Source organism: Mus musculus, chromosome 4, assembly GCF_000001635.26.
Source record: "Mus musculus strain C57BL/6J chromosome 4, GRCm38.p6 C57BL/6J".
Taxonomy (NCBI): domain Eukaryota; kingdom Metazoa; phylum Chordata; class Mammalia; order Rodentia; family Muridae; genus Mus; species Mus musculus.
In genome coordinates this window covers 48,939,713-48,966,287 of record NC_000070.6, presented here as the reverse complement: position 1 = coordinate 48,966,287, position 26,575 = coordinate 48,939,713, and the positions used below count along the sequence as shown (strand labels likewise).

The 26,575-nt window shown below is 39.2% G+C and overlaps 1 long non-coding RNA gene across 1 annotated transcript in view; it reads right to left on the bottom strand.

The window, feature by feature from the left end:
- Positions 1–3,050: 3,050 nt before the first annotated feature.
- The window catches only part of Gm12436, a 64,645-nt gene continuing 41,120 nt past the window's right edge, over positions 3,051–26,575 (bottom strand). The window contains exons 3-4 of the long non-coding RNA XR_390554.1: positions 22,613–22,725; positions 3,051–5,600 (exon numbers count right to left, since the gene is read on the bottom strand). This is a non-coding gene — a long non-coding RNA (predicted gene 12436). The remainder of the gene's footprint in view (positions 5,601–22,612; positions 22,726–26,575) is intronic.

The following is a 26,575-nucleotide window of genomic DNA, read 5'->3' as shown; positions in this document are numbered from 1 at the left end:
TCAAATGATATGTACTCACTGATAAGTGGATATTAGCCTAGAAACTTAGAATACCCAAGATATAAGTTACAATTTGCAAAACACATGAAACTCAAGAAGAATGAAAACCAAAGTGTGGACACTTTGCCCCTTCTTAGAATTGGGAACAAAACACCCATGGAAGGAGTTACAGAGACGAAGTTTGGAGCTGAGACAAAAGGATGGACCATCTAGAGACTGCCATATCCAGGGATCCATCCCATAATCAGCCTCCAAACGCTGACACCATTGCATACACTAGCAAGATTGTACTGAAAGGACCCTGATATAGCTGTCTCTTGTGAGGCTATGCCGGGGCCTAGCAAACACATAAGTGGATGCTCACAGTCAGCTATTGGATGGATCACAGGGCCCCCAATGGAGGAGCTAGAGAAAATAGCCAAGGAGCTAAAGGGATCTGCAACCCTATAGGTGGAACAACATTATGAACTAACCAGTACCCCAGAGCTCTTGACTCTAGCTGCATATGTATCAAAAGATGGCCTAGTCAGCCATCACTGGAAAGAGAGGCCCATTGGACTTGCAAACTTTATATGCCCCAGTACAGGGGAACACCAGGGCCAAAAGTGGGAGTGGGTGGGTAGGGGGGTTGGGGGGAGGGTATGGGGGACTTTTGGGATAGCATTGGAAATGTAAATGAGGAAAATACCTAATAAAAAAAAAGAAAGAAAGAAAATAAGGGGCGACCAGACTGAAGGTGGATCGTCCCTTCCTCAGTCTCCTCATTTCTCTCTGCCTTCTATATGAATGCCCCACCTATCTTCACGTCAGATTTCATTTCTTTGACTGAATATCTCATAGCACATCTCTCTCATTGTGTGCCATACAGTGCTCTTATTCTCAAGGGCCTTTCCCTCCTGTGGAGTTTGTTTTTTAACACTTTATTTACTTCACAGATAGAAGAAACACCCATTGTTGAGGGTTATCATGGGTCACTGTCACAGGATAGGAAAAGGAGATTCTAGCACTGACTGTGACTTCAAGGGCACCTCATCCATCCACAATGCAAACATAATTATGGGACCTTCTCACTTCATCTTCCTGAGCTAAGCTCTAGGGACTGGGTTAAAGTTTCCAAGTACCACTAGAGGAACCTGTTAGGTAGAACACACAATACCTAGTCTGTGAAAATGCTTCTTAGTCATTCCCCTCTAAGAACACATTGGGACAGAGTTTATACTCTATTCCCCCTTTCACTGCCACTGCCATAGTTACTTTTAGGCTTTCCTGTTCTTTTGGATTTTCAATGGAATCTTCAGGGTTTATCTATCTGGCACGTCTAATCTGGTATGGTAAAAATCTTAACATCCAACAGTCAAGATTTCTAACCATTTATTAAACTTCAAAATCTCCAGCTATGTGCTGTTGCCTGCTGTTATTTAAGGCAAGGCTGAAGTGCTGTCTACTCAGTTCTGCCTCATGAATACATAGATCCATTCAAAATGCATTCTACTCCTGTGTTCTAGCTTTGATTTGTATGTATTCAAACCCACCGAGATATTTAGTAGTGAAAAAGTGAGCTTTGTTGATTGAGAGACTTGAATCTCAGTTTCTATCAATGGATGAACCCATACCCAGGGGTAAGTTAGCAGACACGTGGGAAATGCTAAACACAAGGTTTATTGAAATATCTGCAAGTAACCTCAGGCTTCATGACAGGGATCTAATAAGATGTAAGGAAAGAAAAGGAAAGGAAAGGAAAGGAAAGAGAAGAGGAAAGGAAAGGAAAGGAAAGGAAAGGAAAGGAAAGGAAAGGAAAGGAAAGGAAAGGAAAGGAAAGGAAAGGAAAGGAAAGGAAAGAAAAGAAAAGAAAAGAAAAGAAAAGAAAAGAAAAGAAAAGAAAAGAAAAGAAAAGAAAAAACTCTAGGCTTTGGGTTTTGGTGAAACAGATCCAAATCCTGCTCTACCACTCTGGGCAATGATTCTGAGCCTTGGCTTTCTAGTTTGTCAAGTGGATGGTCTCGTAGTGGTATGGGTATTAACATTTAGCTGGAAGTTCTTTAAGTATACACTAGGCAAATAAAAACAAACAAACAAATACCAGTAGTTGTCTCAGGTAAGATTTTTATCAATTTCAAATAACAATATTTCAAACAACCTGACTTGCTTAATGGAGAAAATGATATTTTGCATAACAAAAAATCAGAGGTAGTGAGAGCTTCACCCACTTTGGAAAGAAAGATCCTGTGTATTGAACCCAGAACTTCATTTATTGCGAGTCCAATCCCTATTCCCTAGCTACATCCCAGACACAAACACAAGATAACATAGCAGTTCCTGATGCAAATCTATTCATCCTCTGAACCTGATTAAGTCAGTTTTGTGTTGCAAAATGTTCCCACTTTGACACGATGGGTATTTCCTCCAGGCTTACCGACAGGTATCTAGGGATTCACTCTGACTGGTCTCTTTAGAGCCAAGTCACCAAGGAAGCACAACTGTCTGACTGGCTGAGTCAGGACTTGGGAAAGGAATATAAACCTATTTCAAAAGTTTGGAAGCCTAGGACAGAAAGTTCTTTGTTTCTGTGCTTTACCCCTGCATACTGTTTTTTTATGCATGCCTGCTAGCTCACTTGTCTCTTCATTAAAAGAGTTTAAAAGCCTTGCAATTATGGGCATCTAACACTTCTATTTGCCTGAGAAGGCAGACTACTTCACGCACTGCAGTTACTTCTGTAATCCCCAGCATCTTCATCTTCACATGATTTATTTTCTGGATGCACTGGTATTAGGATTGAACTCTAAGGACCATCTAGCTGATACTCCTGAACAAATAAAGAGGAGCACTTCTGATCCTCAGACTGCAGACACAAGGGCTTAAGCATGCACAAGAGCTCAATACACTCCCCAAGGAGCCCTTGCCTGAGCCCAGCTAGCTCTTCATTTGGATTCCTATTAGCCAATATGGTTGGATCTAGAAATTCTAATTTTCATCGGCTGTTTTACGTTGGCTGCTGAATCTAATCATCTTTATTTCAGATTCTCCTTTTTGTTTTCTGTTTTTGTTTTGTTTTGTTTTTCAGTAAAAAGGTGACTGAGAGGAAGAAATGCAGCCTTTTAAATTCCAGGTCAATAGACCCATAACTACATTTAGTTTTGGTCTTAACAAGGGTTGGATCTTATTTGTATGAATACAATATTTGTTCAAGAGGCGATGAGTGCACATCAAGCAAGTGTAAGCTCCTCCAGTCTACATTGCTGTAGGATGGCTCTCTTTTACTTTCCTAACTGAAGAAAGTTGTGTTGAGGACTAACGCATACTAACTTATACATGACATTTAGCATATACTCAGTTAAATAGCAACTTTCTTAAGCTCTAAGGCCCTAGTGAGAAAGCTATGCATGATTTCTTAACTCCTGTTGTCAATCTTCAAATCTGTTTCTTGATGCAGCTCTACTGGGTGGTGAAGAGCATTTGTGAGTGAGTCCTGAATCAAAACTGAATATATGAGGCTTTTTACTAAAGCTGCAAGTAGATCTGTTTGTTAGACTTTTGAAACACTGTGGTATGTTGTACTTTGTTGGTGTTGTATTGTGTGTGCTTTCATCTTAAGGTAGGGATGCTTGTCTGAAAGTTCTCTGCTTAAAAATGCACAATTAACAACAAAGCCAAAGGAAATGTCTGAGAACCTGAATAACAAGGAGACAATCTGGTGCCTTTAAAATATGGTCCACCAAACTACTAACGTATTGCACCACATCCAAGGGAGTACCCACAGGTCAAAACAGACAAGTGAAAAAATCCTCTAGGGGGATACACACAGAGGTGACAATTTCTGGGGTTGATATGAAATCACGTACAGCACGTGGGCCTGCTTAAACAGGCTTCTTTAAGTACAGAACTGAAAGACTAAAATAAAATGTTTGTGTGTCTGTACATGTACATATGTTTATTTGTGTGTGTGCATGTGTGCACTCGTGTGTGTTTGCATGTGTGTCTGTGCATGTCTGTGTGTTTATTAACTGATTTTGTCACTCTGTCAACCTTCTGTCATTCATGGATGTACAGAAATCCCAAGACCCAGTGCTAAAGAGGCAAATCTTTCCTTCCATAGTCCATCAAGCCAAAAGAGAAGAAGCACAAAGGCCTGAGGCTGACACCAAGCCCCATCCAGTCATCAAGTTAAAACTCACCAGAATTTCTTTATTAACAGCAAATATGTATGGAAACTTTGGTGAGAAAATATGCACTATACATTTCTCTTCAAATAATTTCATTACACCTTTCAGTCCATGAGAGTTAAATGCTAGAGTACCAACAGTGCAAGGGCAAGAAACAGCCCCTTCAAGATGAATGAGAGGAGTGTAGTATTCTCTGTTACTCCATCAGTCCAGCTTTGTCATGTTACAGAGAGACCCTAGATAGAATGAAAGGCAAATCCACTCTCCATCAGTATTCTAGCTTCAAGGAGATGCCACAATTCAGAAGATATGAATCATCTAACCATTCCCAGAGATTTCACCCCTTCCATAGTGCATGAGAAAAGTGTAGACTAATAGTTCAAAAGAGGGAAAAACACAGAACACTAAGCCAGCAACCAAAAGAATAATTTTCTCAAGGATAATACTAAACCAATGGTATATTTCATCTTAGGTTTTTTTATATAGCTATAAAATTTAAAATGTAATTTAACAGGAAGAAAATTTTAAAAGTCATATGGAAATTAATCTACATGTCTCAGGAGAAATAATCAAGAAATCAAAGAGGACACTGAAAAAATATCTTAAGACCAAAACCAAAAAGAAGAAACAGGAAACACAACACACAAAGATTTTTGAAAAACAGAAGAGATAACTCTAAGAGGGAAAAGAGAAAACCAAAAAGCTGGAGATGTTGCTGAGTGTTAGCATCCTTCCCTAGTATGTGCAATATCCTAAATAAAAGGAGAAGGGAAAAGAAAAATTGTTTCAATAACAACAAAATCTATATTTCAAGAAAATGAAGAGAGGAAGAGGAAGAAGAGGAGGAGGAGGAGGAAATCCTTCCCAGCTTTTTTGAAGCTTTTATGACAAAGCCAGAAAATGTATATAAGGCAAGCAGGAGGGAAGATAAGAGGGATGAAGGAGAGAGAAACTGTAGTAGGAAACGAAACCCCAGCCATGCAGAGCTAGTATCACTGATGAACATAGAGGCAAAAATCTCCAATAAAATACTAGCAGATTGAATTCAGAATTCAGAAGCACATTAAAAGGATAATTTACTGGAATCAAATGGGAGTCATCCTACAGATGCAATTATAATTCCACATACACAAAGCTAGAAGTGTGGAACATCACATTAACAGAATGAATGATGAAATTCATATTGCATTTCAACAAGTTGCAGAAAAGGCATTTGACAAAATTCAATTACCTCATGATAAAAAATTTTAACAACCTTGGTGTAGAACAAATGGACCTCAACACAATAAGGTTCCCATATGGCAAACCCACAACTGATACCATATTCAACAAGGAAACGTTGACGCTTCCTTTCTAAGATGCAGAACAAGACAAGGATGCCCATCCTCTTCATCTCTCCTCAACACATCAGAAGTCTTAGCCAGATCAATTAAGCATCTGTAAGAAATAAATGTGTACATGTTAAAAATAAAGAAGCCAAGCTGGCTCTATTTGCTGATTACATGATCTTATGTATAGAAAATGCTAGAAACTTCACAATGAAACACATACAAATGCATACATACAACTGTATGCATTCATATACAAATACATTCCGTAAATTTGAAGAATGCAACAATCAACACACAAAAATCAGTAATATTCGTATGCACCAAAAGCAGACCTTAAAACGAAATCAAGAAAGCAATTCTATTTACAATAGCATAAAATGCTCAGGAATAAATTTCACCAAGAAATAGTGAACTTGATGAAGGATATGAAAAGAAACTGTGCTCATGAATTAATGATGTTAAAGTGCTACACAAAGTCATCTACAGGCTCAATGCAACTCCATCAAAATAATGGTGTCCTTCACAGCAAAAGAAATGCATGGGCTGGGGTGTGTGTCAGTTAATAGTAAAGTGCTTACCTAGCACACAAAAGACTAAGATCAATTTCTAGAACTACAATAGGGAGACTATAAAAGAGAAAGAAAGGGGTGAGGAGAAAGGAAATTTTTTCATATGAAACTGCAGACTATCTTCACACAGCCAGTGCAGCCTTGAGCACAGGATCCCACCATATTACCCTTGGCAATGTACCCAAAGGACTCCGTATTCTCCTATACAAATACTACTCATACATGCTCATCACTTTATCCATAGTAGCCAGGAAATAGAAGCAGCATAGGTGTCCGTCAACTGATGACGAATAGACAATAAAGTTTTGCTTTATTTATACAGTAGAATGTTACTCAGCTACCAGTGGAATTAAAGTTATTAAATTTTCAGATAAATAGATGGACTACATTCTGAGAAATCCAGATGAGAAAGACAAATGCCAAATGTTTTCTCTCAGTGTGGCTGCTGCCTATGAATCTTCAGATATGTGTGTTTCATTTCTAATACCCAGAGAAGTCAGGAAATTACTGAGGGGCCATGAGGAGCATCTTTGGAGGGGAGAGGGTTAGATTCAGTTTTTCTAAGAGTGTGGCCCCTGGTGTGTTTACCATGCTCCAGTGGAAGATAGCACATCCAAGCATATTTGAGCAGAAGAAACTGGACTTAAAACATAGACAAGAATGAGGACATAAAATTGGTGAATAGGGGTAGATCTGGTATGAGTAATGAATATGGTGAATATAATAAAAAATTAATAAGATCTTAAAGGACAAATTAGACCTCCATCTCACTCTATATAAACATCTATTACACATATATTAATGTTCTTAACATAAAAATCTGAAAATATAAATTAACTAAACCAATACATTCAGGAAAAAACCCACATTTGCCAGAGCAAAGGATTTTTAGATATGATTTCAAAAGCACAGATAGGAAAATGAAATTAAACAAATAGGTTTATGCCACTTAAAAAGCTTCTGCACACCAAGGAAATGAATACCATGGCAAAGTACACCCTGTAGATGCAGAGAATCAATTACAAACTATGGTCTGATGAGGCGTCAATCAACAAAACTTACAAGGAACTCAACTCAGTAGCAAGAATATATTTAAAGGCACAACCAGTTAAAAAGTGGGCAAATACAACAAGAGCCTGCTGATAGGAGCCTGATATAGCTGTCTCCTTCGAGGCTCTGCCAGTGCCTGGTCAATACAGAAGTGGATGCTCACAGTCATCTATTGGATAGAGCACAAGGCCCCCCAGTGAAGGAGCCAGAGAAATACCCAGGGAGCTGAAGAGAACTGAAGCCCCAAAGAAAGAACATCACTGTGAACTAACCAGTACCCCCAGAGCTCCTTGGAACTATACCACCAATCAAAGACAACACATGGTGGAACTTGTGGCTCTAGCTATATATGTAGCAGAGGATGGCCTAGTCGGTCATCAAGGGGAGGAGAGGCCCTTGGTCCTGTGAAGGCTCTATGCCTCAGTATAGGGGAATGCCAGTACCAGGAATGGGAGTAGGTGGGTTGGGGTGCAGGGGGTGGGTAGGGGATTTTTGGAGGGGAAACTAGGAAAGGGGATAACATTTGAAATGTAAATAAAGAAAATATCTAATAAAAATAATTTAAAACATGGGCAAGTAACACGAATAGACATTTATCAAAAGATGCACAAGCAGATCCAGATAATTGGAAAATGAATGTTTAACATTACTAACCATGGGGGATGGGGAGTGACGCAACCTAAGTCACTATGATCACACACTATCCCTTCACACCCAGGAGAATCACTCTTCAAAAAGACAAAAGACAGAAAATGAGATGTGAAGGAAAGAGACACAAATAATCGGTAGATGAATGAATAAAGAAGAGATGGTATAGACAATGTAGACACAACCACTTAAAGTCACAGAGACACTACAACCTGTGAACAGATAGGTGGGCCTGGAGGGTGATATGTCTTGTGAAACAAGCCAGGCATCGAGAGAATAAGAGCACATGGTCTGACCCATGTGGAAGGAGAAAACTGACCCTACAGAAGTGTACAGCCATTGTGGAAAACAGTACAAAAATTCCTCAAAAATGTACACAGATACCCATGGTCCTGCAATTCCACAGCAGCAGATGTATATACAAAGAAAACAGAGCCAGGATGCTGACGAGACAGCTACACTCCCACGTTTCTTGCAGCTCCAAGGTTTCCTGCAGTACTGTTCACAGTATTCAGTAAGCCGAATGTAAACAATCAGCAGATGAATGAATAAAGAAAAGATGGTATAGACAATGTAGAAACAACCACTTAAAGTCACAGAGACACTACAACCTGTGAACAGATAGGTGGGCCTGGAGGGTGATATGTCTCGTGAAACAAGCCAGGCATCGAGAGAATAAGAGCACATGGTCTGACCCATGTGGGAGGAGAAAACTGACCGTACAAAAGGACAGAAACTAAAGGCATATGTTCAAGAGAACTTTTATATGGCAGATTAACTATAATTAATAAGAATGTATGTCTGAAAAATACCGAGAGTAGATTCTAGGAGTTCCCATTCCAAAATACTAACTCTTTACTATGCTAAGTATCTTTATATAGATTTTAAACAACATGTAGATACACATATGGTCCAAGGTATCAAGTTTACACAATAAACCCAACTTTACCAGTTGATTTAATCCCACCACTCAGGAGGCAGAGGCAGGCGGATTTCTGACTTCCAGGACAGCCAGGGCTATACAGAGAAACCCTGTCTCAAAAAAAAAAAAAAAAAGCAAAAACAAAACAAAAGATTAGCAAAAAATAAAAAACAAAACCACTAGCTTCATACAAAAAAATGGAGAAAAATAAGAAAGAGGAGAGAGAAGAAATGAAGGAAAAAAATGAAGCTCACTTCTATTTTCCTTTCCATTTTAAAAGCAACACAGATGACACTGTTCACCACATTCTAAAAAAGATAAATGTGTATCCAGCCCTTGAATTATACAGCTATAATTTGGTAATGAAGAAATCTTTATTTTTAAAAGTTAAGTAAATAGGCCTTTTAGAGTAAATAAAATTAATTCAATGAGCTGAAGTATTTACAGAACTCGAACTGAGTGTGTGTGGTTGTTTTTAACTGGAATTTCATCTGTCAGCTTCTGGAAGTCCCCCACAGTCCTTCTGCCCTGACAACCATTATCTGCCCAGTTGGAGTCTGGGAAAGCATCCTCAGCTAGTTTCATTGCTGGTGGGAAATTCAGGGCAAGAGAGCCCCAAGAAATGCCAAGAACGTGGGGAGACAGAGTCTTTCCTATGGTTACTTACAACGTAATAGTGAGTATAGAACAAATGTGCTTATAATTTAATATAAAATAGTTTCCATCTTTCCTTTATTCATACAAACTTTTGATTGGATTTAAAAGCCTTCACTTGAAAAATAATTGTCTTAAATTTGATTTGTGCTATTACTGTTTATGAGATTTTGATTGCCTTGGAAGGGAAAGAGAGTTGGCCTCGAGCTTGAGCCAATACAAAAGTAACTGATTTTATTTTTAATTATTTTATTTTGTTCAAACCTTTATAATGAATAAATACTAATTTTGGATCAATGGATACCTTTCCTCCCACATACAGAAGCAGGCACACTATTTTTCTGTACTGTATAGTAATATACTCAGTAAGTGGACATGGCAGTCCAGTGCTTGGTTTCTAGGAGATGGGATAGCCTTCTCTAAAATTCTACTTTCTAGCCAAATACTGCCACCATATTGTCTGCTTATTCAAACCACCTTTAGTTATTTGTTAGAAACCTTACTGAGCAAGGAGAGCAGTGCGGACACTATTAACACGAACAGCCCCACCTACAGACAACCCCTCTATTGCTTCTCCGTGCAAGCCTATGCAAACTTCTTTAGTTAAATTCTGTCACTGTTTATTTACTCTTGTCTTAAGGGTCTCCAGAGTCTTAATAAGCACATACCCAACAAACCTGGCCATTTGTTTGTTTGTTTGTTTTACTACTGCTCTTATTAGTCCAAGATGGTGATTCATAACTCAATTATTTTACCCTTAAGAGAACAATATCCAGTTTGTGACAGGAAACATTATCATGAAGAATAAGCAATTGAAATCAAGTGCCAGCCCCTCAGACAACCCAGGTGTATACTTACGTAGGTCATTCTGAAAAATGAAGCAAATATTTATCATAGGGCAGATTAGAAATTCTATAGGAAAATCCAGAAAAGATGTTTACTTCAATTGCTAGCTAGCTACATGCTAGTCACCATGAAAGTATCTGTCAATCAACTTAAGTATTCTCTAGAAGATCAGTGAATGCTTGCCCAGGCTAAAATAATCATGCAAAACCGTGCCAGAATGAACACCCAGTGAGTGTTTATATACATAGAAAGCAGAGAAAATTACAAGTTGAAGAGGTATCAAGCTGGGTAAGCAAAGCAGGCCACTGTTGCAGTTAAGGATGTAGATAAAGGGCCTACACTACTGGGGCTCTGCTCCACCCTGTAATGCACAGCTTTGTGGTCAATCACTGGTCCTAAGTCTCCCCATGTGGAACAGGAAATGATAATAATAGTAATAACATATATTTCATAAAATTGTAAGTATCTGGTCATACATGTAATATATAAATAATAAAGACTGCATAGTTTGTTTATTTCTTACAGTCTCTAGGGTGCATTACATGTGAGCCATAGCTGTTTTTTATCTTATTTCTGTTATATCTGGGTTGGTCTGAATGGCTGAGATGGTCAGTCTGTGCTGAGAGATTGGCCGGTACATATCATCAGAAGGCTTCCAAATCTGAAAACAAAATGAACTGCTCATCTACCTTCTCCAACAAGCTTAGTATGGGACTAGCCATTAATGAAAGCATATGTCCATGTCAGGCATCATTTAAATGATGCAGGCAAGCATATGAACCAAGCATAGGAGTTTAGTTCAAATTCAGTGCACATAACAATTACTTATTGAGCACCTTCAGTGTGCCTGAAAGGGACTCAGCATTGAGAGCTTTGTGGTTGTTTCAGAAACATACAGAAGACAATGTCATGAAGGGGAGGAAATCTGCTTATGTGTGGAAATTTGGTTTTGTTAATTCATAACTCAGAATGTCCTTGTAAGTGAGGAAATACACATGGGATTAAGGCAAAATCCTCATAGAAATGCCACGGTCACCATCTAGGTATCTAGGGGTTGTATAAATCACTACCAGTAGACTGTGCTTGCAGTTTCACTACTCCTTAAATTTAGATTAAGTCCATTATTAATAAAACTGGAAGCCTTTATTCTCTAATTGATATACTGAGTTAGAAGTACATCATTAGCTTGGTGGGATTAATGGTAATAAATATCAAAGCTTATAGTTGTTATTATACCTTTCCTTATTATTATCTGCAAAAGTACCAACTGTTTACCAAAGACAAAGAATAAAAACACTGCTCAAACATGAAAGCAAATACATTGAAATTCAAATCCAACATCACTGGCTGATGATCTATGATGAGGTATGGATAATATTAATGCAAAAATAAAAATATATTCATGGAAACAGAAAAACACTTAAAGGACTTTAAAAATATGGTATGTTAGTAAGTGCTTGACACCTTTCTCTTTGGGGAAGGGTATCACTTGTAGCATTGTCAACTGGCATGAGATAAATTATCAAAATGTGGTAGATTTTTAAGCTGCTAGTATGATACCAATTAAACTGAGTTCAGGCAAAAATGTTATAAAGTTGGTCCTTGAAAGCTATAAAAGTATAAGACCACTCCAGCACAGCCTGGCAAAGGAGTATGTGTATAGACCTTCCTATCTATCAACAGAGTAAACAACAGTTGATGCTTGGCCAGATATATGTGTGTTTATAACATGGAAAGTCTAGTGGTTTTACCATTATTCATCATCAAAGGTGGGTAAGGCAAAGTTCAAGCTTTGGATGAATAACCATATGAATTTTGAAGTCTGGCTTCCAAGTTCTTATATGTTTATGATATATTCTTACCTATCAATCTCTCCTGCTGAGGTTTTTAATGCCTGTTAAAGATGGAGAATGCCCTACATATGTTTTAGTTTCTTGTATATCTTCTTCTGAGTTTCTGTCAGCACAGTTGATGCAGTCATGAATTTTGAAGAGAGAAATACAGCACAGGCCATGAATATGTACATTTTGGGACACTTCATCATCATCTTGGCAGCAATATTCCTTTAGATTGGCATATAGATTAAGGTTGAAGTGGTTCCCTCAAAAAATAATTTTAAACTGACATTTATACCATACACAAAGCAAGTTTTAAAGTTATTTATCATCTTAATCTCCTCATAGAAACCACTGTTACTTTTTGAGTAAAGTTTAAAGTGCTAGAAATCTTAAAGTCTGAGAATCATACACTGTGCTCAACTATCCTGACCAAATCTACCAGGCAGTTAATAGAATAGATATGAAGGTGAAATTTCTCATTCAAAACAGTATCTCATTAACATTTCATTCCAGGGTATCTCTTAATGATTCAATGATTTATTAATAATAGCACAATAAAACTAAATAGTATCACAGGCAATCAATGCTTACATAAAACCTAAAGCCAAGACTTGAAAGAAAGTGCTTACAGTTATCAAAAGAAGATGTACATGACTTAAGAATATTAACAATAGTATCAGCTCTCCATATTAGCCAGACAGACTCATTTTATGAAAACAGAGCCAAAGCGAGTAAGGTGGAGAAAAGCTACTTCTGAAACATGAATATCTCTTATACATATGTTATTATTTCTATGTCTATGTAGACTCCTCTGAGCTTAAATATTTCCCTCCTATATTTGCTGCCATCTTTCTGCATCCTTTCAGCATAAGTAAATCCCAACATTATTTCTAGGAGTTTGGAGTCAGGGTGTACAGGAGAAGCTCATCTTGAGTTAGTAGAATGAATGAAGTCCTGCCCCAATCCTTTTGGGTGGCCATGATTCAGCCCACTGAATGCCTGATTTGCTTTCTATGCTTAAGCTGAGACAACCACCTCTCCTACTCTCAGACATCAGAACTTCTTATTCTAGGGGCCTTCAGTCTCAGCTCTATGCAATCATTTCATGCCTTTAGGCTCCAACGAGAATTTTGTCACCTCTAAATCTAGATTTCCCAGGATAATAAGCCTCCAGATGGTAGATTATGGAACTTCTCAAACTCCATAATCATATGAAGAAACCACTCACAAAAAGTCCTATCTCTACCCAATTGGTTCTGCTTCCCTAGAGCATCTTGGCTGATAAAGTTTAGATAAATGTCTCATTTACCACATATGATTAAAGAAATATAAATATGAAAAAGCAAAACAAAAAATTTACACCAACAGTCTTATTATTGATCACAAATTCAAAAAGAAACTGCCAGTAAAATGTAAAAGGCACAGATAAATAAAAGCAAAGCGAGCAGTTATTGTAAAGGCTTGCAATGAAAAAGGGAAATGTATGAGATAATGGATATTTGGGAAAACACAATAGCATAATTTAAACCACGTTAAGAGGAAAAAAAAGTCAGGATGGTGGTACAGCAAATTAAAGGAATGATATGGATAGTAAATTTAAAGGAAAATGCCATCTTAGAATGGAGGAGCCTTCAAGATGTAAGCAATAAGGATATGACTATAGCTGTCAAAGAAAGGGAAGAGACAGGGGTATATAGATTCTTAATGATGTTTAGTAATGTGATGCTTACTTTTAGCTGTCAACTTGATAAAATCACCTGGAGAGACAGTCTCAATGAGTAACTGTCTAGATCAGATTGGCCTGTGGGCATTCTGGAAGGAGAGAGTTTATCTTGATGGCATTAGCTGAGGTGGGAAGACCCTGCCCACTGTGGGCCACACTTTTTTCTGGATTTGGGTCTTGGTCGATGTAACGGTGGAGAAGGTAAGGTGGACACTAGCATCCATTCTCTCTGCTCTTGACTGGGTACACCATGCACACTGTGACTTCTGCACAGTGATGGATTGTAACCTGTAACTGTGAGTCAGATAAACTATTAAAGAAGAAACTAACAAAAAAATTTGTGAAGAAGAAAATGGAATAAAATTTCAAAAGAAAAATATCAAAGTTACAATTTAGTAAGTCCTTCAGTTGAGAAATGATAAATGCATACATTATTAAAGGGCTCCTCAAATCCAAAGGAAAATATGCTCAATAAACAAAACTTCAGTGAAATTCTGAGTAATCAGGATAAATGGAAATTGTAGTCTTAAAAGCTTCTGAGTAAGTTTATCTATACTGAAATTAGATGACTCTGCTGGTTATCTTTTTACTAGTATCAAATGTTTGAGAGAAACAATTTCAAGGAGGACTCTTGTTTGTTTGTTTGTTTGTTTGTTTGTTTCAGTGTCTTCAGCTCATGGTCACATGGTCCTGTCATATTAGGCCTGAGGTAAGACAACATGTTATAACAGAGTATACAATAGAGACTCTTCACCTTTGGTGCACAAGAAGCAGAAAGAAAGACAGAAAAGGACCAGGGAACCAAGAAAAAGATACCTTTCAAAGACACACCTCCATTGACCTGCCTTCAATTAAGACTCACAGCTAAAAGTCCCCACCACTTCTTAAAAGAATGTTAAAAGATTAAGACCAAACACGTTTTATAAATGACCTCCAGATGTATTTCTCTAAAAGAAGATTCTGAAGGAAATGTTTCCTGGTCTTGGGAGGCATGGGGAAGAAGATGGTAATATGGAATATAGAAAACTAGTCACTCATAACAGTCATCTTCACTGAGCTGGTCATAGCTGTGGCCAACTGAGGCTCAATTTCTTCAGAGACATTTAGAAACACAAAGCACACAACATCCCTATCTCTTGGGTAAGAGATGAGCAAACAGAACTGACGGTACACTATGTCTCAGCTAAGAGGTAGAATAGGGGTGAGGATGTGATAATTCTTTCATGGCACTCAAGGAACCCTTGTAATAGAAGATAAAGCAAGGTAAGCCACATTTGTAATACACTCTGATAACTGATAACTAAGAAAACAAAGAAGGGCATAGCAAAAACATCTAAGGAAGTCATAAGGATCTGAAAGAGGAACCAGGAAGGCTTCCACAGAAGACTCCATCAGAGCTGAGTCTAGAAGAAGCTGAAGGAACAAAAAGGTGGTAAGGTGAGAGAGTATGTGATTAACACCAAAGATGGTACTCTAGGCAGAGGGAATACCAAGAGAGAGTCGCAGTGAGGTTCAGGTTCCACATGTAACTCAGGATGATTGGTGGCATGGAGGGAGATAATTTCTGAGGATACAATTCAACTGAGCCTTGCAAGTCCTCATCCTTAAGGGCTTTCAGAAGACATGGAAACAGACCAGGCTACCTATGGATTACAGAGTGAGAAACATAGTCCAAGGACTACAACCTTCCATAATCTGATTACTTCCTAACTCTCCATCTATATCTAAACAACAAACTTCACTATCTCCCTCGATTCTCCTTACTGTCTCCATCTGTCACTCAGAGACCATTTCCATTCCAACACTCCTTACCACCAGGCCTAAACTTTATTTATATGACTTTAAGCTCCATTGAGTTTTTCAACTCCAACATATTTATACTTTAACATGTGCCACCAAGTCAGGAACAAACAATGTCATGGATTTCCTAGTCTCTTGTTTCCATGCTGACTTATAGGAAGTCAGTGGAAGATGTGCCTGCCATTTCTTTGCCTAGTTGTCCTTACCTTAAGAAATACTCCATCAATTTTTCTTAGCCAACATTTTCAACTTAAACTTGGCCTTCCCTTGACTGAGGAAATCCCAAAATTGGGCCTCTAGTTTTTCTAGAAATTTCTCTTCATGGACTCCTAATCAGTCACAATGCTACTGCATAGCCCACATGGTTCCATCCAAGGTGTTTTCTAGGAGATAGTGACTCTAACTTTTTGTCTATGGACTAAGCTCTTCTCATTGGTGACAGCGAAGGACTCTCAGATACAGCTTATATTGAGTTTGCCCACTTATACCAAGGGTTTCAGGTTGAAACACTTTATGAGCATATGACAGAAGTCACTCAGGGTCACTTCAGCCACTCTTGGCTTGCTGCTCTGGCTCAATTCCTTGAAATCATTATTTTTTAACAAGGAGTTCTACATATTCACTTTTCCCTGAGCCCTCCCTAAATTAAGTTGAAAACATCTTGACACTAAAATGACACCTCAGTCTGTCTGTGGCAAGAAAAGCCATCCCTTTGACACTGGTCCTACAGCTGCAGAGCTGCTAGAATGGATTTCAAAAAACTCAGAGAACCTAGAGGAACACAGCCAAAAACATAATCACACTCATCTCCCAAATACCAGAAACACCTTGTAGTTAAGTTCCTTGCCAAACTCTGCATCATTAGGGATAATAAAGGCAATTGCAAAGTGTTGAACTTTCCCCACAGCTGTGTCTCATCCCAGGGCACAGCCTAGGTAAGGGAAGCTCCCCAGAGAGTGGTGCTCGATAACAAAGGAAGGAAGGAAGGAAGGAAGGAAGGAAGGAAGGAAGGAAGGAAGGAAGGAAGGAAGGAAAGATGGAGGGAGAAAGGAAGGGAGGGAGGAACAAATCACAACTTCTGATAATCTAAAACTGTTATCAGAAAATATAATAGAAATGTGATTTTCATTAGACATTTATTGCCTTAAGTACAGTGAAATGGAAAGCCACATTAACAGAATAATGCTCTGGACTCAGGGTTTAGTTGTTTGTTTGTTTGGTTGGTTGGTTGGTTGGTTGGCTGGTTAGTTGGTTGGTTGGTTAGGGTTTTTTTTTTTTTTTTGTATTGTTTTTTGTTTTTTTTGTTTTTTGTCTTTTTAGAACAAGGACATCTGGTTACTAGAAAAGCAACCTGAGATAAAGGCATCTCTCCTGTTGTGAAGAGTTCTTAATACCTAAACTCTGTGTCCATTTAGATTTTGCCTGAAAGAGGAAATACTGGATTCCACCCACAATCATGTGATACTCAGTTGCCAAGAATATCAATGCACCAGAAATTCTGGCGACAAAATTCTACAAGCCTCTGCGTGTATGCACATACTTAGAGTATACAATCAATTCCTCTCAACCTCTGCAAAGTAATTTTGGAATAGTCATTAAAGTTTTCTTGGCTAAAATATGCAGTTAGCAAAAGAATCAGCCGCACAGTGAAGCTGCCTCACTGGCTATCAAGAGCTGAATAGCTACATCTTCCCAGTTGCAGTCAGTGATGTCATGTCAGTGTCTTGAAATCACACCTGAAAGCAATGGCATCTGGGGCATATGCTATGAACCAGTTCAAGATTTCTTTTAAAAATCGAAGGCCAGCATACCACACTATAGCACTTACTAATAAAAATGTGTGTGTGTGTGTGTGTGTGTGTGTGTGTGTGGTGTATTATGTGGTGGGTGTGCAATAGAGCACAAATTCAAGTGTTGGTCCTCACCTACCACCTTGTTATGCCATGGTTTCTGAGGTCTCTGTTTCCCACCTCAGAAAGGGAGCCCTGGGATGATAAACATTCATTACTGACCTTGGGGATTCTTGGGATTCAAACTTACTTTGTGAATTGTTTCATCTCCTCAGCTCTGTAAAGATTCCTTTACAAACCTGAGAAATTATGAATATTAAGTAATTCTAAGCTTAACTATTAAAGCAAATGGGAATGGTTAGAATAAGAGTTTTCACTCCACATAAAGGAAGAGAGGAAATAAGAGAACGTTATTTAATCTCATCAATGCCAACCTGCTACTGAGACCATTTTCTAGGTGTGGGTGTCCCTTTTTGCAGAGGGTCATTGGGCTAGTGGGACCACAAGGATGAAGGGAGCAGAAGCTGTGAGCAGGGTTCAAACAACCAACCGTGACTATGATGGAAGAACTTCTGGGAGACAGCTTCAGTGAGACAGCTCTACTTTATTGTTCTGGGAGTAGAGTGTACAAGGACTCGTAAGGGTACAGGGGGATTGCTCATAACACAGCACGTAATTATCATACTGGTAGGAAAGGCTGATTAGCCATAACACAGTACCTAATTATCATATGGGCAGGGGAGAAAGGGAGTCTGGCTGAGAAATCTGGTTCCTCCGTTTTGCACTGAGCTTAGAGAACTATTTAGACAAGGTGGACTGTGACCTTAGTGGCAGGGCTCTCCAACATGAGGAGAGCACATGGTAGCTTTCCTTTACCTTGAAAAATATTCCACCTGAAATGCAGTGAGTGAGTATGTGTAGGTCTGCATTTTCTTCACATCAGTGTGAGGAAAGCATTAGAGGAACCAGCCAGCCAATTCTATCTCATCATTTCAGCATGGATTAGTTGTCAGGTGTACTTAGTAACAGAGTACAAATCATATAAAAACAAACACACAAATAATATGTTGTTTTCCTCCTCAAAGTTAATGCTATTAAAAGAAACACCTTTGGGGGATGTTGCAGAGAAGAATCAGCAGCTTTTGCTGCTCTTGCTGAGGAGCACGTTTAGTTCCCAGCACCCACATTGGGCAGCTCACAGCTGCATTTAACCCCAGTTCCAGGAGAATCTGATACCCTCTTCTGGTCTCAGAGGTCATTTGGACAGGAATGGTACACATACGTGCGTTCAGGTATACCCATATATACATCAAATCAAGTCAAGGTAAAATATAGTTTTATAAAGAGAGGCACAATTGAAGTGATTAGGACTCGAATTAATTCTTATTGTGTGCATAAAAATAACTTAAGGATTATATGTAGCCCAAAGAAACAAACTGATTATAACTGAATAGGAGCTGTGTCATTTTTTTCACATCAGGTATAACACATGAAGAACCCTTTTCCTCAGTGGGAAACTATATGACATTAGACAAAGAATTTATTGCTCAGATGTCAATGGCTGCATAAATTTATGGCCAAAAGGGAAATTGCACCAGATGTGATCTGTGAGGGAGAGAGGGGTTCAACGAATTTCATTAGTGTGAGGAAAGCTTTACAGCCAACTTTATCCCACCATTTCAGCTTTCAGCCACATCACTGAGCACCTTCTGCAGCCTTCCGAATGGCCAACATTTTCGTTTCTGTTGATGTGTTTCTTCTGTTATTCTTCAGTGACTAAGATCTAGAGAGGGGTTTGGATATGGCCTGTGGGAATCTTGCCTTCATATGTACAGTGGCATTCACATACCACCCTTTTATGTTGACACAAGTTAAAAGAAACCTGGATAGAATCTTAACAAATACTAAGGGAATGCAGTGCTAGGGAAGGTTAAAGACTTTGCTTTAAAGAACTACATAATAATATCTGAAGGTTATGTGCTAAACAATATTATAAGGGCTTCCCAGATTAGGATGTGCACTGAATCTCACCATACTAATGAAAGATTATCTGTCATAGACTCTACTTACAAATTAAGGAAACTGAGTATTTGGGTATGACTGTAAACCAGATTCTGTGTGCCTGTCCTTGTCACTTATTTATCTATTGTCAAGAACATACAGATATCGGCCTTGAGCATGAAGAGATAACACCATGAATAAAATGATTGCCTTGAAAGAATGAGGACCCTGAGCCCAGGTAGCACAGGCAGGCATGTGGTGTGCACTTGTGATCCCAGTGCTGGAGGAGTGCAGATAGGTTGGCTGCTATTGCTCACTGGGTAGCAATCCTGTTCATTAGTTACTGTGTCCAAAAATAAGGCCAAAGGAGCAGTGTGCAACATTGTCCTCTAGCTTCCAGACATATGTGCATACGACATGTACCAACACACATGAACACACACAGATTCCTTCACAATGCTTTCCTTGAAAAGCAAAGAGAAAACATTACTACTATTTTACAGAAAGCCAACTCTACACAAAAATACTATATAAATATACCCATTTCTTTTTTCTTTCAGAAATGTTTCTGCCCTCTCAGAATTATTATTTTTATCTTGGAAAAGACATTCTCTCTCTCATTTCCTAAAAACAGTCAATAAGTGACTATAGTATGGATTATGGAATAATTTTAATGAGTGAATTTATTAATCAAGTAGCCAGATAGCAATTGACATAACAATTATAGAGCTCAAGAGTTGAACAGTGTCATTATTTTTAATAATCCAGGATGGTCAAAAAGTATCAGACCAAGCTTGACGATACTAGAGGTGTGAACCAGATAGATAGCTGACACTGGAAAACATAGCAGCATTGGTCCTTAGGGATATGCTGATGCTACATGGTGCACAAGACTACTTTCATTATTTAACTGTCAACCTTAACAACCCATGTGTTAGCTGAGGAGATAGTCAACAAACAAAGCAATTTACACCATCCTGCCAGAGAGTAGGTAGAAGCTGCACTCATGAAATGAATCTTTGTTATTCCATAGCTCACTTCAATACCACGCCATATTACAAGTAAGTATAGGAGCAGAGTAGAAAAGGAGAGAACAAAAATAAGAACAAAAGGAAAGTAATTCAAGATTTAGCCAATAGAGCTTCTCTGGCCCCGAACCTCAGTATCCCCTCTAGTTTGCCCTGGAAATATCCAGGAACTTATTTTAATCCCCAAATTTCCTTATCTAGGATTAATATAAGAATGACCCAGTTACCATAGTCCTCATGACAGGAAAGTCAGGGCTGACATCCAATTAGTTCAGGGCTTCACTCCTCCCTGCCAAGGAGGGCCATGGAATAAACCCTCAACAGTTCTTTTCCACCTTCCAAGCTGGAGGTAATTGCCCCTGCATGGGGAATTCTGAACCTCTGTGCCCTGGGGCAGCAATCTGGCCACTCATTTGTGAGTCTTGGCACTAATCTGCAGCTGCACATACCTCCTGGGCTGTTACAACTGTCTGATGGGGCACCTGTTCTCTCTAATTGAAGGTGATGGCCAAGGGCAGTGGGGACATGTTGGCAGAAGTTCCACTAATGTCTTTTGATTGGCTAGAAAGTAGCATGGATCGGTATTATAGAGGAAATTCTGCCTACCCTAGCATTTCCATGGAGAGAAACTAACCTGCCATGCAGTGAAGGGAGTCTGATGGTGGGCAGAAGAGAAATCCTGTTAGAAAAAGAATCCAAAGAATGTGGCACCTTCTGCTCATTGAGAATATTGTACATTTAAAAGTCTGCAGCATTCCCAACTGTTCTCCACCAACCTGCCCCCACTTCAGTAATCCATTTAATGGAAGTTAAAAGCATGCTGAGAAATGCAGCATACCCAATTTATTACTAGAGTTCATTCCATAGATAGGGAGCCCACACCCTGCATGCTGCAGAGAATATATAGGTTGCACTTAGAGATCAATATCAGTTGGCTGCAATTTGAAAAGTGCTTCTAATTAAATTTCTAGCTATGACATTTACTTAATCAAAACTTTGGCAACGAGAGCTAATTCAAGCACCGTATTCAGTGAGCAGATTTGAGAAAGAGTTGGGGGGGATGGGGGAAGTCACTGGGAGAATAGTCAGAAACTTAAACGTATGGCTTAAAGTCCTTACAGCTGTAATTAACGTGGTGTGTCATCTAACGACCACTCACAAGTATTGGCTGTTCCAGCACTAGAAGAAAATGTACTAGTGCATGCTATTTTAGAGGGAGAAATTCTGAAGTAGACTATAGGATCAAATATGACATGGGATTATCGGAGGAGGCAAGTAATATGGCCCAACAGGAAATAGTTTGTTAACTGAGCAGATTAAATGATGCCTTGATATTGGGTGAGGACTTGGATGCTCTTAATCTTCAAGCATATTTTCAGTATGCTTTTTAAATGAATTTTTTTAATCTCATGGAAGACACCATAAAAGCAGATTGGAGACTTCTTAATGCATCTAAAAATTATTCTGGGTGTCTTATTCAAACCATCAAGTAGAACTATTTTGTTTTTTAAAAAATGATCAAAACTGTTTCTCATTCTGTTAGAACTCCCGAATATAGCATAACTTTCATCATTCACGGTTTTAAACCCATTGTTGTCCTGGTGGTTAGTCAGCTATCTTATTTGCAACTCTGGGCTTTAAAATAAAATGGCTAAAACAAGAAAAAAGAAAACAAGCTTAAAGTCAATAATGAAAGGCCAGTAGACACAAAATCCCACCTGAATCTTTAAATAAGACTGTAGCCCAAATCACATTTCATCTCAAAGTGAGAGAGTGTATCTTCTCCATAGTGAACAGGAAAATTCCTTTCTCCTCTTTCAAACCTCTTTTCTTTCCCCCCTCCCTGTAATATACTAGAGGACCCCAACTTTCACAACATTCAAAGTAGAGGCTCTCCAGCTTAAACTGTACTGTAGAGGGGGAGGTCGGGGTTCTGTGGGGCTTTGCAAATGAGTTCTTTTTGGGATCCTTCCATAGATAGAGGAAGAGGACACTTGCCACTTCACCCTTGCACAAGTATGCACATCCATACATGTGTATGGACACCTGCACGCACACACACACTCTTTAGGAAAGATAGAACATCCCTTTATGAACGCAGCACTTCCTAAGGAGCCCTTTCGTCTTCTCTCTCAGGCCTGTCCTTACATCCAGTGGAGAGAGGACAAGCCCTGAGAGTGGCCAGGAGCAAGTCAGAGTTATGGTCCATGAACGAGAGAATGAGGTGCTCAGCTCCTTTTGTTCTTTACCTTCAGGCTTTAACTGACTTCTGCATTTCTCAGTCAACTGAAAGCAGCTTACTCAGACTCAGCACCAAGCTCTTCTATGGCTGTAGGAAGCCTAAACGCCCAGCTACAAGAAACTAGAAAACAAAACTGACATATTAGAACTGTTAATAATGTAGCAATTATTAATAACTGGTAAAATAGCAATAATATTAATTAATTAATACAAACGCATAATGTTGACTTAATAATAAAGATTACTAAACTATTAATTCCAAGAAGAATTGATTAGATCTGTGTGTAATTGTACAGAGATATCGCAGAAACTTAACAGGCTAAATCATAACTATCAAAAGAGGCAAAAATCTAACCTACTTCCTCACCAATCAAATAAGAATTCATCACTTCAGGCGATCTCAATAGAGTGCCAGCTAAGTGCAAAGAACTGTTTTAGGATAAATAGGGATAAAACGATGGGAACTGAGAGTGAATCTGGGTAGACGCTATTAGGGAAGAATTCATTGCACAAACATAAAGACCTGAGTTCAGTGCCCAGGACCCACATAAAAAGTCAGGTGTGGACAAGCATGCCTGTAACCACAGCACTGGAGAGGCAAAGAAGGGACGAACCCTTGGGCTTGCTGCTTATCCAGTGTAGCTAATCAGTAAGATCCAGGTTGAGAGAGACTCAACTTTAAAAAATGAGGCAAAAGAGTCTAAAGAAGGTGTCTAACTTGACCTGTGGTCTTCACAAGCACGAACATGTACATGTGTATATATATGTAAACATACACACACGCGCGCGCGCGCGCGCGCGCGCGCGCGTGTGTGTGTGTGTGTGTGTGTGTGTGTGTGTGTGTGTGTGTGTGTGTGTGTACATACATGTGCAGAAAAGTGAAAGAAAAACTGTCTTCCTTCAAAAAGCTGCACTCAAAAGGGCTGATGATAAAATTAATTGTATAAGTCAGGGGAAAGCTATGGGGGCGGAGACAGGGAAGGAAAACTGTGGTGTTAATAGAACAAATCAGGTTTGCCTGTGAAATCTCAGAAGAAAGGAGTAATTCCAGCCAAAACGCAAAAGAGCTGAGGACTTCAGTGCAAAGCTCTGTGGTGTCAGACTTGCAGTTGTTGGTTTGTGATGTTCTTACAAGTCTGCTCTCTGTCACAGGCCTTCCTTTCCCAGTGTATAAAGCTCATATACAATTCCATAACTGGGAATTTCAATGGAATCTTCTCTCTTGATCTGTGGAGAAGAATTAAATGATTTTTAATTAATATATACCTTTAAAGAGGCTGAGCAGAAAAAAAAATTATTATTCCAAAAATAACTATGCCTAATATGTCTGGTGTTTGAGCAAGAACAACGTTGGGACTCTGGTCCTGGGAAGTTTTAGGCAGCTAGATGAACACAGTTAGCTGGCTGTGTTTCCTGAACAATCAAGTGTAAGTCAAAAATCTCACAGGCTTGCAGCCGATCCTTAACCAAATGTCAGTTCTAAAGCTAACCAGAAACGGAATGGCAGGACAGCTCTTATTGCAAATGGAGGAAGTACTGCCAGAAGGGATCGGCTATGAACCCGGCTTTTCACTTAATGGGCCTGTGATAAGTGGAGAAATAACTCACTCCTCTGACCTTGTGTTTCCATATTCTTAATGGAAATGCATCCCTAATTCTTGGAGATTAAGGAAACAGATCTGTAAGTATGTTCCTACATTCATCATTTTGCCTGATTAGAAGCTCCAGGGCGTCCATGCCAACGTCCTGAGATGGCACAGGTCTTCCTGGCATTTAGTAACTACTCGTTCATTTCCTCTACTAGTCTGGAGACTTTTAATCTAATGATTCAGCCTAGTCCAATGATAATAATCATTATGAGCCACAAGAAGGATCCTCCCCAAGCCAGGAACACACAGAAAATGCTAACTCCTTTCATCAGGCAGTGATCTTTGGGTAGATCCTGGATCTCTCAGCCAGCTCTGCCACCTTAAGAACAGTTATGCCTCTTTAGAAACCTTCTGGTCATAGAAAAAAATAAAAGATTGTTCCACTCTTCTCAGTGAGAGCCTCAGCCCAGGTATCTTACTCCTAAGAAACTGACTCTTCCTACCTGTTTTAGTATATGGGGCATCATTGTGACTTTATCCTCTGACACAGCAACTTACAGGAGGAATGGTTTATTTGGGCTCATGTTTTCATAAGGTTTTGGTCTATCATGGTGGGGAAGAAATGGTAGAGAGGGTTGGGGTGTAATGTGGCAGTGGAGGCTACTGTTCACTTCATGGTAGGTTATGAAGCAAATCAGACAAAAACAAGGTGAGGCAAGTATAGCTTCCAAAGGCCCATCTCTAGCAACCTGCATCTACTAACTGTACCCAAATTCCTAAAGGTCCCATAAGCTCACAAATTAGCACAAAGCAGGAGGCATTTATAATGTAAGCCTGTAGGGGATATTTCCATTCCAGCTATAGTACTGTCTAAGTTGGGCATCTAACTCCAAGCATCCAGAGGCTAGATGGTCAGCCTCCTAGCTGGGAACCAAATGAAGCATGCAGAGGCCCAAAGCAGGGATTTCTATTACCTCTATGTGGCTTTTCTGGCATCTGAAAAGCAGGAAGTGAGAACAGTTACTGTTCTAGTTCCATTGTGCTGTGTGAGAAGACACTCTGGTCAAAAACAACGGCGAAAAGGAAAGGGGTTTATTTGGCTTACACTTCCAGGTCACAGCCACATCACTGAGAGAAGTCAGCAATGGAGCTCAAGTAGGATATTGAGGCAGAAACCATGAGGAATGCTGCTTGTTGGATTCTATATAGACATCTTTCTTAATCAGTCCAGGACCACCTAAACAGGGAATGGTGTCACCTACAGTGGACTGGGCCCTCCTAAATCAATTAATAATCAAGACAGTTTCCCACAGAGATGCTCTCAGACCAATCTGCTCTGAGAAATTTCTCAGTTGAGTCTCTCTTCTCAGACTCCCTGTGTCAAGTTGACAAGGCTAATTAGGCCAGCTACTAATAGTCCTTGAGATATAAGCCATGTCTAAATGGAGAGAGTGGTCAAAGTAAAATGGTGGTCATACATGCTGTGAAGAGAAACTGTAAAACACAAGGTTTAAGTGAATTTTGTAGTCCATTGGTTAAGAAACCTAAGCACTGACTCATTTACTCTCCTGGCACCTTGACAATTGTTTAACCTCTTTCTTACTTCGGGGTATGCTACTAATAGTTAGCATGTGCTGTGCATACCGTATGGGTCAGGCACTGTTAATGTATGTTGGCCTTAAGACTGTGTGGCACCTCAGTGATGTGGATACTAGCCCAGTGAGAAAACTAAAACAGACTTCAGTTCCATCACCTGCCCAAATCTATACAATGTATTCCATTACCCAACCAAATTCCATTACACCACCTTGATGACTAATCTAGGTGATATGAATGTAGAAAATACTTAAAACTGTGGTTGGAATATTATCATGCTTTGAAATTACCAAGAACATAACTGTTTGGACAGAAATAAAAGATCACAAGGTTGCATAAGTAGTGAGATAGGGGTGGTTAACAAAAATCAGAGAGCTTTGAGTACCCCACTACTACACTTAGGGAGCAATGAAGGTTGAAGCAGATGAAAGAAAGTCGATTAAGAGACTGCATCGATTGATAAGTGAATTGAGAACAGCCTAAAAGAGCACAATGGTTTGGAGAATGGGAAAGCAGACTCACAAGGAGACAGAAGGCAGCTTTTAAGAATGGTGGCAATCACAAAATCACCCAGAACAGGGCCCTTTGAGCTGGGTCCTTGAGTGAAGTGCGTAAGGATGCATAACACCATCCCTTTAAAGAGAGGCAGGGACCAAGAATAAAAGGGAGCTTTCAGAGGAGATGGATGCATTCAATTTAACTCCTATTACATTTAAAAAGAAACCAAGACATAGAAGCCTGACTAACATGAGGTGATAGGGCATCTCATGAATAGAGTCAACATGA